Below are 23,043 nucleotides of genomic sequence, written 5' to 3' on the forward strand. Positions count from 1 at the left end.
TAGGTGTCGCCACCAGCGCCAACCTTGTGTGAGTGTTCTGAACAGCTAATCATTTGCATATCGGTTAAATTTCGCGTATGTTGCACGTCATCTTCGTGGTGTAGCAATTTTAATGGCCAGTATTGTTCCTCAGCACGATGGCATATACCAGCAGGACAATGCAACGTATCACACAGCTGGCTGTGAAAGTGATTGGTTCGAAGAGCGCCAGGATGAGTTTACTGTACTCCCCTGGCCACCAGCTCCCCCCCCCCCTTCCTCCCAATTGAAAACCAATCAAGTATCTGTGGGGCCACCTCGATCGGGTTGTTCATTCTGTGGATCCTCAACCATGAAATCTAGCGCAACTGCCCATTACACTGGAGTGGGCATGGATCCACATTCTTGTCTGTATCTTCCAGGACCTCACTGACTCCTTTCCTGCTCGTCCGCGCTGCAAAAGATGGTTATTCAAGCTTTTGGCAGCTGATCATATTAATGTGTCTGGACTGTGTAGTTGTGGACTATAGCTTTAGACGGGCTTACCGCCATCGGATATAAGACAGACATGTCGTGACAGGACGCAGTAAATTTCTACTGATGTACATTGATGAGCCAAAGCGTTATGACCATCTTCTTAGTAGCGTGTTCGTCCGCCTTTGGAGCGCATTGCACGAGCGATTCTGCAGGACATAAAGTCGACAATCCCTTGGTCGATTTCCGGAGGTATGTGGCACCAGGTGTCTACGAGCAGGTCTCCCAATGCCCGCAGATCATGGGTCAGTGGTGTTTGGGTGCGGAGCTGGCGCCCCATGGTGCCCCACCTGAGTTTCATCGGGTTCAGACCAGACGAAATTGGTAACTGTCAGGGGTCCTTCGATTAGTACCACAGATCCCACGGAAGCCCAAACAGATGTCCCCCATAGTATAATACTGCCCTCACCGCCATGTGTCCATGGCGTGGCGCATGTTTCCAACAGCCGTTCGTCTTTATGGTGGCGTGTCTGGACACGACCATCGCCATAGTGTAACATGAAATCTATTGGACGACATCCTCTCTGTCACGGATTCGAGGAGTGCACTGGGAAATATGAAAAAGCAGCAATGGGGCTCCAACCGCCATGGGCTCGGTTTAATTAAGTTAATCTACCAGTATGGAAGTCAACATAAATGTGTCCAGTTATTATGGATCAGTGGACACTCTGGTGTCTTATGTAATGAGTTGGCAGACCACATGGCGAAACTGTGTGTGATTGATGGTAAGCCTTCCTACACTTGCCTTCCAAAAACAGTTTTTGTTGCAGCTGTAAAGAAATAGGTCCATCAGGAATGGTCGCAGATGTGAGCGATCTCACAACAAACCAAAGGAAGACATAACGCCGAAATACAGCCAAGGATTCCGTGAGAAACCTAGTTCTCCCAAATCAAGCTATCTTGACGTCGTACCACTATTGTAACAGGCGTCCGACGGCTGTAGTGTTGTAGGAGTATGCTAGCTTTTTTTTTCTTATTATTTATTTTAATGATACGATGACCAAGCTTCAATTCAGTTATTATACTCTGGTCGCTTATAAGACCACAGATGAAGAACCAACACCTCGCTTCAAGAAGACACAGCTTGTTTAAATTTAATTTAAATATAGTCACTGCGTGCGATACTAATGAATCGTTTATTACACACGCTACGGAACAGACTGCGTCGACGTAATTATCTGGCCTGCTCTATTGATTCTGATTTTTAATTATAGGTTTGCAAAGTTTATTGTCTTTTCTATTTTATTGTTCTTAAATCGACCAATGAAAATTCTTTGATAAGTTATCAAAACGTTCCACCTAGCTCAAAGCTTACATCCGACCAGAGATTGGTTCAAATGGCTCTGAGCACTATGGGACTTAACATCTGAGATCATCAGTCCCCTAGAACTTAGAACTACTTACGCCTAACTAACCTAAGGACATCACACACAACCATGTCCGAGGCAGGATTCGAACCTGCGACCGCAACAGTCGAGCGGTTCCGGACTGAAGCGCCTAGAACCGTTCGCCCACCGCGGCCGGCGATCAGAGATTATAACAGTCTGCAGTACTGAAATTTTATACTAACACTTGAATGTTAATATAGATATTGTTATTAAATGAAACAACAAGTTTACTGTTACCAGTCACCGTTTTATTTATTTCCACGAAGCGTTTCGAAGGTTTAAACCTTCATCATCGGGTGGATTTACATTAGTTAGTATGGCATTTGTGTGTGTATTGTGTTACGATTTTTTGGAGGAACTTATGGCACTGCCTCCAGTGGTCACAGGTTCCTTTTGCTGTCGTAACACATCACATGTGCCACAAGTTCCTCCAAAAAATTGTAACACAACACACACACAAATGCCATACTAACTAATGTAAATCCACCCGATGATGAAGGTTTAAACCTTCGAAACGCGTCGTGGAAATAAATAAAACGGTGACAGTAAACTTGTTGTTTCATTTACTGTCAGTAACAGTCACGGTAAAGCCTAACCTAAAAATGTTCGCATTTAAAGAAAATCGATAGTGTTAACTTTTGCAAATATTCGCACTATAATGCAGCTAATTCCAATTTTTGCTTTTCGCTTGTAATCCCATTTAACGTCAAATAGCACAAATCTTCAGTTCTAATCAATGAAGAATCTATCTTTCTCTTTCTCCAAAAAAATTCAAGTCTCTGAAGCTATATCTCCGAATGACGAAAATTACGCCGACTTGGCGCAAATAATACTTGTCTAAAATGATAGGTACATTTTTTAAAATAACTTGGTATATTTTCAGTAGTTCCTCGCAATATAAGGAATCGCAACAAAAGCAATAACAGAAGTCACAGGACAGGTATCGGGACAGGAATCGGAATACTAATCGGAATGGTAATGAGCCAGCAATGAAGGTTATGTGCATATACAGGCAAAAGCAGACTACGGTATTACACATTGTTCTCTTATAACTTTATGTTCTTAGTCATTTTAATTTCTTTTAATTAAACTTTTTACTTAAATATTTCAAATAATGATAATTCAAAATTATTACGAAAGAAAGAGTTACTGAAAAGTTTCCCCAACACTGACGGAAATACGAGAGTGGTTATAACGAGAGCCGACCAACTTCGCCTTTTCCGAGATGCTCGTTCCCAGCCATTTGTCAAAGCCGCGTATGTCAGTGTATTTCTCCATTTTCGGCCTGTACTGTCGCTAGAATGATTCTGCATTCGTCCCCACTCCGCTTCCATACTTTTCTTACCACGTCACGTGTCCAAAACATCACCCGTTGGAATTCAGTTTCATGGTGCACATTCTCTGCAAGGCACTTAAGCGTGAAATGCAGATTAATCATGTAGATGTGGATAACACATTTGTTACGCTAGTTACGAGTTCTCAATGTGCGATTATGGTAATGACACAAAAGCTGAAAAACCTCACCTCACCTGTGTCATACCAATCAGGCCTCTATTGCCGTGGAAACGCTTAGTTTAGTAATATTGTTACAAATAGTCCGCATCGGGCATAAAATGTAGGACGTTTTTCTGAGTCCGAATAACCTAATTCACTGGTACTTAGCCACTTAGTGTTCTTTCAGTACAACAAGAGACCGTTCCTCAGTCGTTGTTGCTCAGTCCGCCTAACATGAACTTTGCTGTAGCGATAAGAACGGAAGTGGTTTCCACATAGCTACAAACCCTCCTCAGACTGGGAAATGCAAATAACTGATTATTGTCCCTCCGAAGAGTGGCTTTCCTTTTCGTTGAAGCAGACTGACTTGAGAGTCAGATCTCCAAGGCTATCTAGGAATAATAACAAGCAAGCCGAAGGAACAATCGCCATTCTTCCCCAGAGAGGGCTTGTACAGATCAGCAGTTCTTGCCAGACGGACGTAACAAGGCAGGGTCAAAATGCTTGGAACATCGTACGAGTACGATGGCCTCGCAGCCCAAAATCGTGCATAAATACGTTTAGTTACGAAGTCGCAAATTTTTTCTGGCGTTTTACTCGATGAACATTCAACAATATGAGTTTCGTATGTACTGTTCGTGAACGCGGAACTCTTTTTTTTTAAATTTAAAATGACGATCCGGTGGTGTCTGCATTAGCGATGACATTGCGTATGTCCTCGAGTTGTACGGCCTCCCTGGAGCGTCCTGTTGGAACAAAATGCGGATGCTGCTTCATAAGAAATTACTTGCCGGGCATTATGAAAGGAAGGCAGATAGCAGGCGACAGCCGAGGAGCCGCCAAGGACGACCGGACAATGGGAGGCCTTCCTGCACGATAACGCAACAGCCTCCGTCTCACAAGTGGGACGGACCACTGCGGAAACATACGTTAATGTCATACGTGCGGTACTTCCATGTGCCGTGACAGCTACTGAAACAATAAGTACTACAGTCCCATTAGCTTACTGCCATTCTATGTAATGCATACGAGTATATTTGTTATCTCCCTTGTACCGAGTAATTGGTATCCATATGTACTTTTTGACATAAATTAGAGCCCATGTGAAGTTTTAACTGACATTTTGCTTTTATTGTAAAGTGAATATTGTTAATACGAGCCCTTTATTTGCCTCATATCTCTATGCTTGTACCACTCTCCAGTATGTAATAATCATTAATTAGTAAATTAAGACTGATAAGTTGCAAGACAAATCACACAAATCTAAAGGCTGTCAATTCAACTTAGTAACTAGGTACTACAATTACGAACATCTTAAATTCGAATGATCACATAGCAAATGTTGTGGGGAAGGCGAACAGAAGACTGTGTCTTATTGACGGAACACTTCGAAGACGCAACAGATCGACTAGAGAGACTGCTTACACTACGCTTGTCCATCCTCTTTGCTGCTTACCAGATAGGATTGACAGATGACATCGAATAAGTTCAAACAAGGGCAGCTCATTTTGTGTTATCACTAATTAGGCGAGAGAGTGTCACAGATATCATTTACGTCTTGGGGTGGCAATAATAAAAACAAAGCCGTTTTTCACGAAATTTCAATCACTGACTTTCTCCTCCAGATATGAATATATTTTGTTGACGCGCACCTACATAGGCATCATCGTAATAAAATAAGAGAAATCGCAGCTCGCACGGAAAGATTTAAGTGTTTGTTTTTCCGCGACTGCAGCAATAGAGATATAATTTGATGGTGGTTCGATTAACCCTCTGCCAGGCACTTTAGCGTGAATTGCAGATCAATCACGTAGATGTGCATAACACATTTTTTACGCTAGTTAAGAGGTCTCAATGTGAGATTTCCTGCCTATGTTATGACCAAAGAATCTGTGCACTTCCTAAGACCGTTAACTTTCAAGATTTTGTTTTCTAGAAGACTTGCACCTGTTCCCATTTCCAGGAAAACCATTACAGTCGGAAAAAAGTCCAAAGACATGTAACAATCCACACGAAAATGAGGGCGCACTAGGAAATAATTTGCTCAGAAATTTACACATCGGTTCATAAAAAGGTATGTTTGTCCTTCATTAATTGGGGACTATGTTTTTGCCTAGGACTTGTTGGTATGAACAGCTGGAAGTTGTAGCATATTTGTTAAGACTCTATGAACCGCTATAAAATGGTAATTAAGGCGGGGTGGGAGGAGAGAATACCTTTTTTGTTTTGCAAATGTTTGTTTGAAGATACATTACAGTCGGTAATCTGCTCGTTTGTTTGGTAGCTAGGGTTTAAGAGCAGCTCCATTTCTCACTTTAAGAAATACAGCAACCATCCACTTTTTATGTACTTATTTTTACTCATACAACACGCGTTTTGGGCTTTCCTCCATCTACAATTGGCGTAATACATATTTCAATCTTTATTTAACACATCGCTAAAAACATCGAGAGCCGGCCGTAGTGGCCGAGCGGTTCTAGGCGCTTCAGTCCGGAACTGCGCTGCTGCTACGGTCGTAGGTTCGAATCCTGTCTCGGGCATGGATGTGTGTGATGTCCTTAGGTTAGCTAGGTTTAAGTTGTTCTAAGTCTAGGGGACTAGATGTTAAGTCCCATAGTGCTTGGAGCCATTTGAATTTGAAAAACATCGACAGCAATTTGGATGCTGAAGCTACCATTTTGTTTTACATTTATAAGCGTGGCACAAACAGTTTCTCTTTGTGTGTTGCACAAAAATAGCGGAGCATCCGCCATGTTGCCGACTGACATCTCTCTCTCTCTCTCTCTCTCTCTCAACATGTTTGTGCGGCACACAGGACTTGAGTGGTATGGTTCATACTCAGTCCCGTTCTCCATACCCATTTCCTGTCATCGTTCACCTGCATTTCTGACAATCGCTTCCGCTCATGAGTCCTTTTCAAACTTCTGTAGAGAAGTACTTTCATACTGTCTATGTTGCTTACAAGTATGCCTGTACTTCGTTATCTTAAATTGTCCATGTAACGAGCTTATGTCTTGGTGCGCGCGTCATCCAACGTAATCAACGATTTCGTACCATATGTAATTGTCCGACCAAACTAGAGTTAACTAAACCCCATAAAGAGTCCACAAGTCGTTAGCTAGGTTGCCTTCGTACAGTGTATATTTGGTCGGCGTGTTTAGCTCCATTTTAATAAGAGGTTCCAGTAACTGTACAGATTTATAATTCACTATTAGTAGCATCTACAACGTTAAATAAAAGCAATTTAGACTGTGTGGTTACTTCTAAATATTTCTGTTCTTGGCCGGCCGGTGTGGCCGTGCGGTTAAAGGCGCTTCAGTCTGGAACCGCGTGACCGCTACGGTCGCAGGTTCGAATCCTGCCTCGGGCATGGATGTGTGTGATGTCCTTAGGTTAGTTAGGTTGAAGTAGTTCTAAGTTCTAAGGGACTGCTGATCACAGAAGTTGAGTCCCATAGTGCTCAGAGCCATTTGAACCATTTCTGTTCTTGTTAGCTAGGTTTTGTATGGTCTCTTCCCTGGACTACGCACATGTACATTTTTTAACTTTACATTGAGTTTGTTTTGGCTAATCTAAGGGGTAGTTATTGTTGAGGCATTCTTTAGCCTTGTGTGAGGTATAGAGCCTATCACTGAATACAAAAACGATTTTCTTTGATGACTTCGTCAAGGCAACATCTGATACTGCATGCATTTCATTAATTTAAATACTTAGCAACGGTAAGGTGTACGGGAACACAGCATTAGTAACTTTAATTTTTGATTTTTTATTTAATATATACGTCTCATAGGCCCTAGTAAAAAATAAAAACAAGAATTACAGTTTTACGATTCATCGACAACTGGTAATGAGAAATGGAGCACTGTTCAGTTGGAGATGGTTGTGAGAACAGACTAACTATGGTTGTACTAAGATAAGCATCTTGTTTTCCCTTAAGTGAGTCAAGGAAATCACAGCTACCAATGGTTGGTTGGTTGATTTGGGTGAGGGGACCAAACAGCGAGGTTCAAAAAATGTTCAAATGGGTGTGAAATCTTATAGGACTTAACTGCTAAGGTCATCAGTCCCTAAGCTTACACACTACTTAACCTAAATTATCCTAAGGACAAACACACACATCCACGCCCGAGGGAGGACTCGAACCTCCGCCGGGACCAGCCGCACAGTCCATGACTGCAGCGCCTGAGACCGCTCGGCTAATCCCGCGCGGGCAAACAGCGAGGTCATCGGTCCCATCGGATTAGGGAAGAATGGGGAAGGAAGGCGGCCGTATCATTTCAAAGGAATTAGCTCGGGATTTGGCATAAGCAATTTAGGGAAATCATGGAAAATCTAAATCAGGATGACCGGGCGCGGATTTGAACTGTCGTCCTCCAGAATACAAGTGCAGTGTGTGAGCTAACAATGATTTAGCATTCCGAGCTGGTATGAGTTTCCACTATAGACCTTAGAAATGCTTTTTCCGTATTGAAAACTACTGCTTCGGATTTCAATAAATTGAAATTCTTTCAAACATATTTTGTTATACTTAAGTATTGAGTTTCCTCTCAGCGTTCCATTTGGAATCCAAAACCTAGTCTGGTGGTTTCCCCTGCAATTTGCTATTCGTGTATGCAGATCTGCATTACCCGTTCAAAAGACTTTCATAGTAGAGCTCAAAGTGCAATATTTGTAGGATACCACACTGTTTTGTTATCTCTTGTCAGGAAATGAAGTCGGTAGCAACCTCATTTTGTAGGTTGTTATTAAAATGCCATAGAATTTCTGTGGTGCACTTTTCAAACGCACATACGTTATTTTACCATTTCCAGACACGTTATGACAGGCTATACATCTAATACAAGTACTCACAGAGTTGGCATCGTACGTCTTGGTAGTTGATGAGTCCCCGTTTGAGCAGCTCTTCTATTTGTCCTTTTTATGCGATTTTTCTGTTCTTGCCTCGTAAATTATTTTCAAAAAGCGTTACAGTGTTACATAGTTTATTAGCGCATCGTAAGCGAGTGCCTTAACTGCGCCGAGCAAGAATTTTCGTGTATTTTGTGATTTGACACCTTTAGGTTATGGGCGCATGCTCATCGCTGGAGAATGTAATCAAATGGTTCAAATGGCTCTGAGCACTATGGGACTTAACATCTGAGGTCATCAGTTCCCTAGAACTTAGAACTACTTAAACCTAACTAACCTAAGGGCATCACACACATCCATACCCGAGGCAGGATTCGAACCTGCGACCGTAGCAGTCACGCGGTTCCAGACTGAAGCGTCTAGAACCGCTCGGCCACAATGGCCGGCGAGAATGTAATCGTTCCTTTTCACATCCAGTACTTAAGATACAGGTTGTTTAGGACATTCCTACCCGAAAGGCTATTTTAGCAAGATTATAAAAGTACTCACAGACCCGCCAGGATAGCCGAGAGGGCTAACGCGCTGCTTCCTGGACTCGGGTAGGCGCACCGGCCCCGGATCGAATCCGCCGGGCGGATTAACGACGACGGCCGGTATGCCGGCCAGCGTGGATGTGGTTTTTAGGCGGTTTTCCCCATACTCCTAGGTGAATAACGGGCTGGTCCCCACGTCCCGCCTCATTTAGACGACTTGTAGACATTTGAAACACATTCACACTATTTCACGATTTACACTAGACGCAGACAGATGGGGTACACTAATTCAGTCCCGGGGTGTATGGGGTGGCGGCAGGAAGTGCATCCGGCCGCCCGAAAAAATTAACCATGCCAAATCCGTACTTGACCCTGCGCACAATGCGGGATAAAGGCGGTAGCAAAAGAAAAGAAAGAATAAAGGGACTCGTAGGAACATCCAAATTTAGTATGGTGAGCGAGGAAAGTTTATAGGAAATGGTGGAGAGATCTGTTAGCTGCAAGCATTCTAACTACTCGTACACTCCGCAAACAACTCTAAAGTAAGTAGCAGGCGACATCTTTTACCATTATCGCTAAACATATTGTTACATTAAGGTTGCTCTACATTCTGTACGAGGATGGAGGGTGAGATGAGTGTTTGTATGTATTTGCGAGCAATTATTAAGTACGAGGTGTGAGACGGAGGGAACGAAGTATATGCGTAGATTCCGCAACGAAAACTTGTAGCGTGACTCCAATGTGGGTGTATAAGCACCGACGTGTCGGCAAGGGATCAGTGTGTTATACGTGTCTTTCCGACGTGCGTGTGGTAAAAGCAGAAACTGAACTTTGACGACGTTATTACTAAATGAGTCCAGACAGGACCAACGTTCTGTTGTTCTTTTCTTGGCTGCCAAAGGACAAACACCGGTAGGCATCCACCTGAGAATGAAGAACGTGTGTGGGGCAGCATATCTGTCGAAAAACACAGTTGCACCGTTGCGGAATGATGCGCCAAGGGCTGCAGCTACTTCATGATAACGCACGTCCCCATATCGCAAATGCCGTCTCAAGTGGGAGACACTAAAGCACCTGCCCTATAGTCCTGATCTTTTCGCATGCGATTATCACGCCTTCGGTCCTTTAAAAAAGGCTCGAAGGGTCGTCGATTCCTGTCGGACGATGATGTGCAGCAGGCAGTTACGGACTTCCTCAGGCAACAGACACGGAATTTCATCAAATGGGCATCTTCAACGCTGGAGGATTGTCTCAGTGCTCACGACGATTCTGTCTGATTGGCATATAGCTTTTGGACCGTACGGTCTTCGAATCGAAACATATACGCTGCAGCAGCGATCTCAAACAGAAGCTTTTGATCGCCCTTTATAATTTGAATTGCACCCCAAAAAGGGGCATATAATTATTTTGTAAGAAATATCTTTCGTCGACTAACAGCCCCTACTCAGCGTCCTGCTAATCAGCAGCTACAGCTTGACATTACGCTTCATACATCCTCGCATTTTTACTCTCGGAATTGTAGCCATCTGCAGTTGCAACTCTTAACGGAGCTGCAAGAATTGCTGCATAACATTACGTAACTGTTCCATGTTTATTTATGTACAGTCTCTTTGCATAATCTGTACGACAAATGTGGATTTGTCGGACCTGCGCTTACATGGCTGGCATGAACTTTCATTGTCCGGGATACATTACAGCAGTGACTGTGGCAGCATATTTTCCTAAATAAGAGATGTAAGGATGAGGGGAGTATGTTCGGTCTCATACAGGAAACGGTGCAGCTTTTTCGGAGTGCATCAGGAAGTGTAACCACCACGCGCGGAATGATAAGCAACGTCGGTGCGACGCAACACGAGATAAAATAAAGACAAGCCGCTCTTCCGCAGCACATGACAAGGAAGTCATGTCCAAGATTTCTGACGACCATCGCTGTAGTTTTCTCAAAAGAATTATCGTCTTTAATGTGACAAACCTGTGAAGAAGAGATAACACGAACTGAACGTTCTTCGAATTAAGTAGTGCTCTTCATGTCCTTTCCTTCTTGTGGCCACATAGAGCCACTTAAAGCAACGACCCACCAGGGCAGCTGCACACAAAGAACATTGGCACCTGAAAACTGCCCAGTGCCTCAGAAACTGGTGACACAGATCAGGCGTGGTTCAAAATGGCTCTGAGCACTATGGGACTTAACTTCTGAGGTCATCAGTCCCCTAGAACTTAAAACTACTTAAACCTAACTAACCTACGGACATCACACACATCAATGCCCGAGGAAGGATTCGAACCTGCGACCGAAGCGGTCGCGCGGTTCCAGACTGTAGCGCCTAGAACCGCTCGGCCACCTCGGCCGGCCTCAGGCGTGGAAGTGACTGCCGGCCGGGGTAAATTTCTTTCCATTTTTCCTCTTCCTCATTGTCCAAAAACAAAATATGTATTGACCATTTTAAATTTTAGTGAAACGTACGATTTTGACTGGCAAATATCGTTAGAGCTATATCCTTACTTTGACTCTTCGGCAGTTATGTTAAGTGTTAGAGTACATTAACAGTAGACGTAAATAAATAAGTAAAAAGTACTTGCGACACGTGAAAAGCAGAATATCCTTATGCGTAACTTCACAATTCCTAATTAGTTCGCATTCGGGAGGACGACGGTTCAATCCCGTGTCCGGCCATCCTGATTTAAGTTTTCCGTGATTTCCCTAAATCACTCCAGGCAAATGCCGGGATGGTTCCTTTGAAATGGCACGGCCGACTTCCTTCCCCGTCCTTCCCTAATCCGATGAGACCGATGACCTCGCTGTTTGGTCTCTTCCCCCAAAACAATCCAATCCAATTCTAATTAGTTAGAGAAAGGACCAGCAAAATTTGTAGCAAACGGTACTTTTTCCCAATAAGTACACTACTGGCCATTAAAATTGCTACACCCCGAAGATGACGTGCTACAGACGCGAAATTTAACCGACAGGAAGAAGATGCTGTGATATGCAAATGATTAGCTTTTCAGAGCATTCACACAAGGCTGGCGCCGGTACCGACACCTACAACGTGCTGACATGAGGAAAGTTTCCAATCGATTTCTCATACACAAACAGCAATTGACCGGCGTTGCCTGGTGAAACGTTGTTGTGATGCCTCGTGTAAGGAGGAGAAATGCGTACCATCACGTTTCCGACTTTGATAAAGGTCGGATTGTAGCCTATCTCTATTGCGCTTTATCGTATCGCGACATTGCTGCTCGCGTTGGTCGAGGTCCAATGACTGTTAGCAGAATATGGAATCCGTGGGCTCAGGAGGGTAATACGGAACGCCGTGCTGGATCCCAACGGTCTCGTATTGCTGGCAGTCGAGATGACAGGCATCTTATCCGCATGGCTGTAACGGATCGTGCAGTCACGTCTCGATCCCTGAGTCAACAAATGGGGACGTTTGCAAGACAACAACCATCTGCACAAACAGTTCGACGACGTTTGCAGCAATATGAACTATCAGCTCAGAGACCACGGCTGCGGTTACCCTTGACGCTGCATCACAGACAGGAGCGCCCGCGATGGTGTACTCAACTACGGACCTGGGTGCACGAATGGCAAAACGTCATTTTTTCGGATGAATCCAGGTTCTGTTTACAGCATCATGATGGTCGCATCCGTGTTTGGCTACATCGCGGTGAACGCACATCGGAAGCGTGTATTCGTCATCACCATACTGGCGTATCACCCGGCGTGATGGTATGGGGTGCCACTGGTTACACATCTCGGTCACCTCTTGTTCGCACTGACGACACTTTGAACAGTGGACGTTACATTTCAGATGTGTTACGACCCGTGGCTCTACCCTTCATTCCAACCCTGCGAAACCCTACATTTCAGCAGGATAATGCACGACGGCATGTTGCAGGTCCTGTACGGGCATTTCTGGATACAGAAAATGTTCGACTGCTGCCCTGGCCAGCACATTCTCCAGATCTCTCACCAATTGAAAACGTCTGGTCAATGGTGTCCGAGCAACTGGCTCGTCACAATACGCCAGTCACTACTCTCGATGAACTGTGGTATCGTGTTGAAGCTGCATGGGCAGCTGTACCTGTTCACGCCGTCCAAGCTCTGTTTGATTCAATGCCCAGGCGTATCAAGGCCGTTATTACGGCCAGAGATGGTTGTTATGGGTACTGATTTCTCAGAATCTATGCACCCAAATTGCGTGAAAAAGTAATCACATGTCAGTTCTAGTATAATATATTTGCCCAATGAATACCCATTTATCATCTGCATTTCTTCTTGGTGTAGCAATTTTAATGGCCAGTAGTGTATTTTCGCATATTGTATAAACACGAATTATAATCTTTGCAGATATGTTTTGCTCTTTTAATAGACCTGCTTCAACTGTCAACACCGGTTAGGGAGGTGCGGTAATTAGCGGATTGGACTTTTGTTGGAGAGAATCGGGTTACAAATCCCTGTTTGAAAAACACAAGTTTAGTTTTTCCGTAGCTACCTTAAACAACTGAAGAACCATATCTGGAGTTACTTTTATAATATCATGGCCGAATTAAAGCCGCAATTTATGCAGATTATGTTTGTGCCCTGTCTCCAATGACCTCGCCATCAGGAAAAAATTGAACAGTAATCTTCCATCGTTCATGGCTGACATGGCTCATACGTCGTGATGCTTAATCATGGGGTATGTAGCTACAGCGCTGCTGGAGAAGAATCCAACGTAGAGTTCATGCCATCTGACTGATAGCCAATTTCAAAAAATGGTTCAAATGGCTCTGAGCACTATGCGACTTAGCTTCTGAGGTCATCAGTCGCCTAGAACTTAGAACTAGTTAAACCTAACTAACCTAAGGACATCACACACATCCATGCCCGAGGCAGGATTCGAACCTGGGACCGTAGCGGTTGCTCGGTTCCAGACTGTAGCGCCCAGAACCGCACGGCCACTCCGGCCGGCTTCGACAATTTCCTGCGTTAATTTTTAAGTGCGTCACGACATCTAAAAAATTCTGACAACCACAAAAAAGGGAACGCCATACTAATTAACTGTGTTTTCGTAGATCTGTAACAAATCAATATAAAGTAACCACTATTTAGTTTGACCTGCAGCAGTTCGTACCATCTCGTTCAGAAAAAAACGTCTCAGTAATTAGTTGACAATTTGATTACGTTTCCATCAGTATTTGTGTCGAAAAGCAGATATTTAACGGTAAAATGGGGACTCCTTAATGTCTAGCGTAAGTTGAATCATTGTCATACAGGTTTCGATAGAGTACAGACTCAAAAATAGCAGTATCACTTCTTCACGAATTATTGCTCGTTCTGATGATTTTATTTGTGGCTGAAGTAATAACTAAATATCACCGACGAAATTCTGTACACAGGAAATAGGAACGATAAATTGTCCTGTCTTGTGACAAGATCGAATTTCGCGACAGGTAGAGTAGCATTCGCTGTGAGCTGATCCTACCAGAAGGCAGAGCATTGCTTCCTTGATGTGCATGCAATCAAGCTCGGCGTCATGGGATTTACTGTGTTCAACGCTGCATCAAGGTCACGGTCGTCATGGAAGGAGAGTTTCTGTCAAAGCAAAGCGACGTGCAGGCGAATTAGGATGAAAACGCACCTGGTATGAGAAAGTCTCGATATTTAATGCGACGAAACTCCGTCTTCACTATTTTGCCGCTTTCATCGCAGCCAAATTTCAGCCAGCCTTTATTGGCAAGGCAACTGTCCACACTTAACAAAATTTATTTTACTTATTAGTACTGTACCTTATAACATTAAGTTTGCTCCTCTTTTTATGTTATATTTTAACTACAAATTGTTGTAATGAAATCGAAGTCCCGAGGCAAATGTCGTGTTTAAATGGTATGTTAATTTAAATGAAATCTAAGGAATAATTTGGCTTGTGTATTTGGAACTGTTACAGATAAACTAAATTAATTTAGTTGGGCCAATTTTTGAACAACATACCTATCGCAAAATTGGACAGTGAATTTTTATTGAGCTATGCCGTTATGAAGATATCACCTTCGTAGCTATGCGGTTATCGTACTTCGACAGGAAGAGTGTAATTTCTATTCCGAGCATGTTCTAGACGAGTCAGAAAGAAGACACTGACTTTTAATCAGTTTTCAATGTCAAACCGACAGTGCCATTATTGAATATGGAGTACCAACGACGGCAGCTTATGATAGGATCAGGACTTGGTAGTTGTAGGAAGTATTGTAACATTTAATTAGAGTACAGCGGAAAACGACATAGATAACCCAAACCAAGAATTCCGGGACATACTTCGTTACGGCGCGAGACTAGTGCTCTCAACAGCACTATTCTTTTCGGTACAGTGTATCATGCTTGTAAATTTGTCTACAAGTATTCAGCAAGACGCCTAAATGGTATCGAACTTATTGTTCAGTTGTTCGTACCGTCTTGTTCGGTAATTAACTGACGAAAATGGAATTAACAATTTGATCATGTAGTCTGTATCAGATAGACAACAGTACGAGCATCCGTGTGCTCTTTATCGTGTGTGCTCTAGCAACGAGCCACTATATCCGAGAACTACGCAACCGATCCAGTATCAGCTGATTTCACCGCTCAAAGTCCTACATAATTGATTTCCGGAAATCAAAATAAACAGAAATATTCGATACGTTCTTTTATATTCAGTTCTTATTAACGTTCCGAATATCAATATCATCCTACAATATATGCCTTTTTTTTAAAAAAAAGTCTAGTTGGAAACTTGTTACTAGTGTAATTCGAAAATGTAGTGAGGACCAACATCCTCTGGCGGTATCCAACATTCCTTAAAGTTTCAGCATTTTAAGGTAGGCCTGCAAGATGGGCATTTCCTCATACTGGCACACAGGCGTGTATTGAGCTTTTCCGGGTGGGAAAGACTAACATAAAATAAATTGTTGGACATTAATAGCTGCTGTGGTGATGGGAAAGATGAAGTTGTCGATACAGTACGGAATAAAAGAGTGTCAGAAATAGTGAGCAAAAAACTTCAATGAAAGTAAATAAATACTGGATTATTCTAGTAGAGTACAATAACTTGTTACGGAGCACTGTCTGCTACCTACATCGGACGCGTTATGTTAAACAACATCGTAAACTGTGCAGAAATATTGAGTGTTAATCAACGTGTTTAGATCGGCAGTGGCGGGGCATGACACTTTTGAAATGCATCGAGTCCGTTTTCATTTTCAGAGCTACATTTCAAAACACAGTTCAGTTTATTTTTTGTCCTTGCGTTACCCCTAGGCATTTTTATGCAATTACATTGCGATTATTGCTTAAGGCCGCACTGGTCGGTATTCTGGATGTGAAACACGTGCCAAGGAACTACCGGCAGTGCACCGTTTCACGCTCCGCGTTAAATATCTTGCGTCTAAATGTAGGGATGGCAACGGCCTTGCCACAGCGGTTACACCGGTTCCCGTGAGGTCACCGAAGTTAAGCGCCGTCGGGCGTGGTTCGCACTTGGATGGGTGACCATCCTGGCCGCCATGCACTGTTGCCATTTTTCGGGGTGCACTCAGCCTCTTGATGCCAACTGAGGAGCTACTCGACCGAATAGTAGCGGCTTCGGTCAAGAATACCATCATAACGACCGGGAGAGCGGTGTGCTGACCCCACGCCCCTCCTATCCGCATCCTCATCTGAGGATGACACGGCGGTCGGGTGGTCCCGGTAGGCCACTCGTGGCCTGAAAACGGAATGCTTTAAATGTAGGCATGCAAATTTCAAATCAGAGCTAAACATTTCGGAATCGTGTTTGACATGCGTTTTAACACACAACATAACAACGATCGTCATCTACTCTTTTTATGACGAGGATGATATGGAACTTTGCCTTTTACATGATGCTGCAGTTTTAAACGTCCCTTCTTTTGTGTGGTGTCGGAAGAGAGAGAGAGAGAACTAACCGGGAATGATCTAACAGAACGTCTAGGCAGCACAGAACATTCAATCTAACTGCTTCGACTCGCAATTAACTCGTATCCTACGACATGTCAGAATCGATGCAAGTAACCTGACCCCTGAAGTCGATATATGAAACTATGTTACCGAATTTGTAGCTGTTTTAATTGAAACGAGTTTCACTGGAAAACACTTGATGTCAAAGAAGCTCAGTCTTTTAAGTTATGTATCTATTTCTGCCAACTAGGAAAGACCTGTGCTTTGTGAAAGCTTTGTTGTCGTTCCTAAAAGATCGTACGTACATATAAAATTTCGATAAAAATTCTCCATACCAGGTAATCCTTTTGTTGGTGTGTAAATACCACTTCGCGCGCCCTGCCTCGTATTCCCTTTTTTATCATTTTATTGAGCTTCACAATGCATGTTCGTGGACACTGTCTGATCTTAGCCGAGGACTCCTTCATGCACAGTATGTCACCAACACGACTTCGTAGAAACCGTCAGCACAGATATTGCCTGATATTGTGCCAGTGACAAGGTTACTAGAGAGTCATCGAGCGATGTGCCATAGTGGTACGGACCGTATACACTGTAACAGATCTTTATCGAATATTTGTTTTGAAAGACTTTTTATAAAATCTTTACTAGGGTAATTTTACGAGGGTCACTCCAAAAGAAATGCACATTATTTTAATACAGTTTTCATTCTGCATGCGTGAAAGTTTTCCATTGTGTAGATACATCCTTCCCGCTTGTTGTCAAACTTAGTTCAACCTGATCCCGTGAGTGGCGCCGTCACAGCATGTCTTCAAGATGGCTGCTATACTTGTTCGTCAGAAGCAACGTGATGTCATAGAATTCCTATGCTATGAAAACGTGATTGGGAAACATCCACAAGAGGTTGAAAAAGGTGTATGGAGATGCTCCTGTCGATCGCAGTACAGTTAGTCGGTGGGAAAGCAGGTTACGTGATGAAAGCGGGCGCGGCAATATTTAGGATTGTCCTCGGAGTGGCAGGCCTCGTACTGCACACACTCCAGACAATGTGCAGAGAATTGGTGACTGCTGACAGATGCATCGCAGTGAACGAATTGTCACGCTACGTTGGGATAGGGGAAGGAAGTGTTTGCAGAATACTGAAAGTGTTGGCGTTAAAAAAGGTATGTGCCAGGTGGGTTCCCAGGATGTTGACAGTGGCTCACAAAGAAACAAGAAAAATGGTATGCAGCGAACTTTTGGAACAGTACGAGAATGGCGGAGATGAATTTCTTGGAAGAATTGTGACAGGTAATGAAACATGGCTCCATCATTTTTCACCAGAGACGAAGAGGCAATCAATGGAGTCGCATTCAAAACCACACCTTCTGCTGGAAAAGTTGTGGCTACGGTGTTTTTCGATTGCGAAGGACTCTTGCTTGTGGACATCATGCCAAGTGGAACCACCATATATTCTGATGCATATGAGACGACAGTGAAGAAACTTCAAGCTCGACTGAGTCGTGTTCGACTACATCGGCAAAAGCAGGATGTTTTGCTGTTGCACGACAATACACGGCCCCACAAAATTCGGATGGACAACTCTGAAACACCCGCCTTACAGTCCTGACCTGGCTCCATGTGACTATCATCTCTTTGGGAAACTGAAAGACTCTTTTCGTGGAACAAGGTTTGAAGATGATGAGTCCCTTGTGCCCGCTGCCAAACAGTGGTTCCAACAGGTTGGCCCAGAATTTTACCGTGCGGGTATACGGGCGCTGGTTCCAAGGTGGCGTAAGGTAGTTGAGAGGGATGGAAATTATGTGGAGAAATGAAAATGTTGTTCCTAAAGGATGTATCTACACACTGTAAAACTTTCAAACATGTAGAATAAAAGATGTATTTTAAAAAAAATGGTGTGAATTTTTTTTGGAGTGACCCTCGTAGCTCATATTTTATAACGACTAACTTTACCTTTATTCACGTGCTCATTGTGGGGAAAAGATATTTTTCTCGAAAGATAAGGAAAAGAAAAGAGTGCAAAAGTAAAGTATTGGAAATATCTCATCATCTGTAGAGCAACGAACACATGAAAAAAGTCACCCTAGCTGCCAGCATTCGGCGCGGCTGACAAGAGTATGTTTGTATAGACTCCCTCAGGGAAACATCTAATAGGAATATTAATAAACTCTTCGTTATTGAGGTTGAGTAAGTGATGCGATGAACTATCCGTGCCAAATCTCATTTATACGGATAGCCTGAACAGAGCTACCGTTCCCGTCTTAGACTACGGTAACATTGTCTCTGTGAAATTACTTTCCTAAAAGTATTAACTGGCAAATAAAAGAAATACTTTATGAAGGTGTAAAATAACTGTAGCCGACCTGAAAAACAATTTCTTGTTAATTCCCACGCGAATATTCGTATTCGCTTGTATCCATCTGGAGACTTTTAAAAACAATAGTGTCTGTTATGAGAAGGACTTACATACAGTGTCAACATAGACGGTATAGACTAGACCAGGGGTTCCCAACAAAATTTTCTTGAGGACCCCCTCATCGTATACGTTTTCTATTTTTGTTTCTTAGAAAAAACATTGACATATTCATTATTGAAAAAATATCTGCTTAAAACTTTTTCAATTTAGCCATCATTGTTATTGTTAAATTTTTGATTATTGCTCAAAATCTTTGTCTTCAAATCTGGGTGTTTAATATGACAAACTCCTTAAAAAAATAAAAATTTAGTATGAACTGAAAATGACAGGAAAAAATTAAAGCTGAGTGTATTGGTCTTTCAAGTGTACCACACTTGAGATTGCATTAAGCAGACATGTGTGAAAATTAAGAAAACACTCATTTCATACAAGGTATTATTTATTTAAAAAATACAGTTACACTAGAGTACTCCATCAGTATACAGTTAGTTTTAATTTTTAGTTCTTAATGTTATGTTCAATCTGACCTTTGAGTCCATTATTTCTGAAATATTAGGTTCCGAACTTGAAACTTTCACTCTGAAATCCGACCGCATGACGAGCCGATTCCTATATTTGTTTTTCGTGAAACATGTGGAAGAAAATGCTTGCTCACACCGATATGTGGTTGCAAATGGAAGGATCTTTTTCATTGCCTCATCTCCAAGTTTCTTGTAGTCCTTCCGTGCTGATGCCCAGACGTCTGTAATTTTATCGCCGATGAAAATGTTTTATCATCGTACCACAGCTGGACAGATCCACAAGTTGATCTTGCTCTTCTTCAGTGAGGCCTTGTATTCTGTCTATTTCTTCACAGCTGAAGGGATTTCGAATCCATCTGTCGTCAGGTTCAGGGAAATACTCGCTAAAAGTGGTGGCCAGGCTGCGTAGATGCTCGGCTACATTGATCTTGATCTGGTCAGGCAAACTCTCCTCTGATGACTCCAAGAATTGTTTTAAAGTAGAAAAGTTAGTTCGTGACTCGTTTTCTATCCTTGACGCCCAGATCTGACATTTTTTTACCATAGCACTAATCTTACCCTCAACTTTGAACATGTCTACATTTTTTTTCCTTGTAAACTCAAGTTTAACACATTAAAGTGTTCAAACACGTCAGCTAAGTACGCAACTAGGCAAAGCCAAGAGATGTTAGTGAGAAAATCCGCGTACTTTGTGCCAAGAAGGAAGACACGAACCTTGTCTCTAAGTTCAAAAAATCTTGACAAAATTCCACCTCGAAAAATCCATCTTGCTTGCGTATGAATAAGAAGTTGCTCATGCTCACTGCCGATCTCTTTACACCCCAGGAAGACGCTAGACGCAGAAGTTAGCGTTCGCTAAAGCTCTGCTCATGCAGGAAGCGGCCAAAACAAAAAATCTGTTATCATACGAAATCGATAGAAATGAATTTCCCATAGAGGATAGTATAATGTAGTTAGTTTTGGTCACAGGTAATATATTTTTTATTCTAATAGCATCTTGCGGACCCCTCTGGCATAGCTCACGGACCCCTGGGTAGGGAACCACTGGACTAGACAATGGAGAAGTTAATAACAGGAAGGGAGTGAATAGTAAAATGCCAAGAAAAGAGCAATGACTGAAATTTCAATGCAGATCTAACACGGAAGTAGGTAAGAGAGTAAATTAGATGTACAATAAGGGAATTAATGTCGCGAAGACGTGTAGGTGGGTCTACCGCAAGATCATCTAGTCTCCAAGAATGTGGTCTATCATAAGAACAACAATATTCTGTAGGCTATACAGGGCGCGAGAGGAAAACTTTTGTTTTCTTACATATTGAGCTGAATAGTTCTACCAGTAAAAGGCATCTGGTTTTACTAGGAAGATAAGATAAGACTCATTCATTTCCCTTCTTCTCAGCGTCGACTGGGAACTGCGGTACATTTATAAACGTTCTGGTTCGTGAAGACTAACTGTGCGGAACCTGAATTCCCGCATAAGGATTTAGTTAATCAGGAACATCTGGATCTGTTATCAACATATCTACTCAAATTCGTTACACCTGATTGTAAATTAAATATGTGCGAACTATAAATAAACGGAGAATAGCGCTAAAAATGTTCATATTCCATGATTTCACAGAGACCATTTTATCTGGAATTTGTGCTCAGATATTTTCTCCTAAATGAGCAAAAAATTAAAGTCTGGTCGCCTGACGGTAGTTATCTGCAGGACTCTAATTTTTATACGCGTGTAAACAAAATTTTCAACTGTCCAGCGTTCTGCCATGGTAAATAACTTGTCTGCCACATTTATAAAACTTTTTTCACGCCCTACTGTGTATACAGTACTAAATCAAAAATTTATGAACTGAAAGATTGTACCGCGACAAGATAAAAAGTTCTTTCCGTCACAGTAAAAGACTGTACCTTCTAAGTAAAAAAAAAGAGAACTTATTTTTCAATGTAACCTGTTCTTGGGTCAATGTACTTTGTATAAATGTTTCCCAATGAGTAGATTTTATTCCTAAAGTGCGATTTTAGACGCTCTACAAACTAATCCTCTGTCATGAAAAAGTGTTTCAGTCACAAATATGTTCAAATCTGGGAGTAGGTGGAAACTAACACATCTAGAATAACGTAAATGAGATGAATAGTTCGTATTTCAAATACATACTTTCCCACTGCCAAAGCAGCTTTCGGAACAGACTAGTCGAGAGAAAAATCGATATTTTGCTTAGCAATCTGTGCCGTTTCTCACGCTTTTAGAAGATGATGTTTTCGCGAATTATCACTTTACTCCTTGCAAAGTAATTAATGAGGAAAGTCTCACGCGTGAGATGTGTGGTACACCATGTCTCATCCCCACTAACAAATCAGCACAAAAAAATTGGATACATGTTTAAACAGTACAAATTGTGTTGAAAAGTTAGTTTCCTAATTTGATTTTACCCAGCGTCCTTAGCTGGTGGAAATGAAGGTCCAGATTCCTTATAATCCGCCATCAACTTTAGAAGAATTTACACTGGTTATAAACTGTAGAAAACTAAGAATTTTCCATCGATCGAAATATGCTATGTACAAAAAACTGGGAATATTTCGCAATTCGAGTTGACACTTGATATACGTTCTGACATAACATGTGCCAACATTAAGAAAGCCTGATACCAACGCCATCTCTCTCCATCTTGTCTCCGTATACTAGAGAAGTAGTTATACTGTCCTTGTATTGTTGAGGAAGGACTTTCATGTTAACCCATTTACAAAACTTCAACGCTTAGAATAAGGAACAAGTGAAATGGATACGCGCAATGAGAGGAACGACACGTGAGGTTAAATTCCAAACTGATAAACAGAAAATTGTCAAAGTGGAGTAGACTGACGATTTAGATTTGTTTCGTAACTGAACATCAGCCTTTTAAACGTCGATACTACACACAGAGAATTACGACTTTTTCTATATTTCGCAAGTTTTCAGAAAGAAATTACCTTCTCATAAAATTCATTTGAGGTATTACCGATCTCACGTAGACACGTGTACGATACACCTGAAAATCTATGCCATGCTTAAGCAACACATTTATGTCAGTGCTTCAGCTTTTCGAATAATCATCCAGCACCTCCTAGTTTACTGACGAAAATGGGTCATTGCGTCTCCATTTAGGGAGGGTAAATGAAATTCTGATGTCTAATCGACGATGACGTCATTAGAGACTCCGTCGGACTAAGTTGAGTCCTTTTCAAAGAAAATGTTCCAACATTTGCCTTAAAGGAATTTGGGAATTCATGGGAAACCTGGATCTGGGTGACCGGACGCGGGTTTCAACTTCATCACTGGGCTAGGTCGTTTAACCCCAGTCGATAAGTCATCAGTTAGCGGACAAATAATACCGTAAAACTGCATACGAGATACTGCCAGTTTCAA

At 42.3% G+C, this 23,043-nt stretch overlaps 1 protein-coding gene and 1 pseudogene across 1 annotated transcript in view; one reads left to right on the forward strand and one right to left on the reverse strand.

The window, feature by feature from the left end:
• The window catches only part of LOC126183738 (cuticlin-5), a 319,107-nt gene that overhangs the window by 210,205 nt on the left and 85,859 nt on the right, over positions 1-23,043 (reverse strand). The gene's annotated exons all lie outside the window — the stretch shown is intronic.
• Positions 16,188-16,305, forward strand: LOC126186074 (5S ribosomal RNA; annotated as a pseudogene).

This window comes from Schistocerca cancellata, chromosome 4 (genome assembly GCF_023864275.1).
Source record: "Schistocerca cancellata isolate TAMUIC-IGC-003103 chromosome 4, iqSchCanc2.1, whole genome shotgun sequence".
In the NCBI taxonomy this organism is placed as follows: Eukaryota; Metazoa; Arthropoda; class Insecta; order Orthoptera; family Acrididae; genus Schistocerca; species Schistocerca cancellata.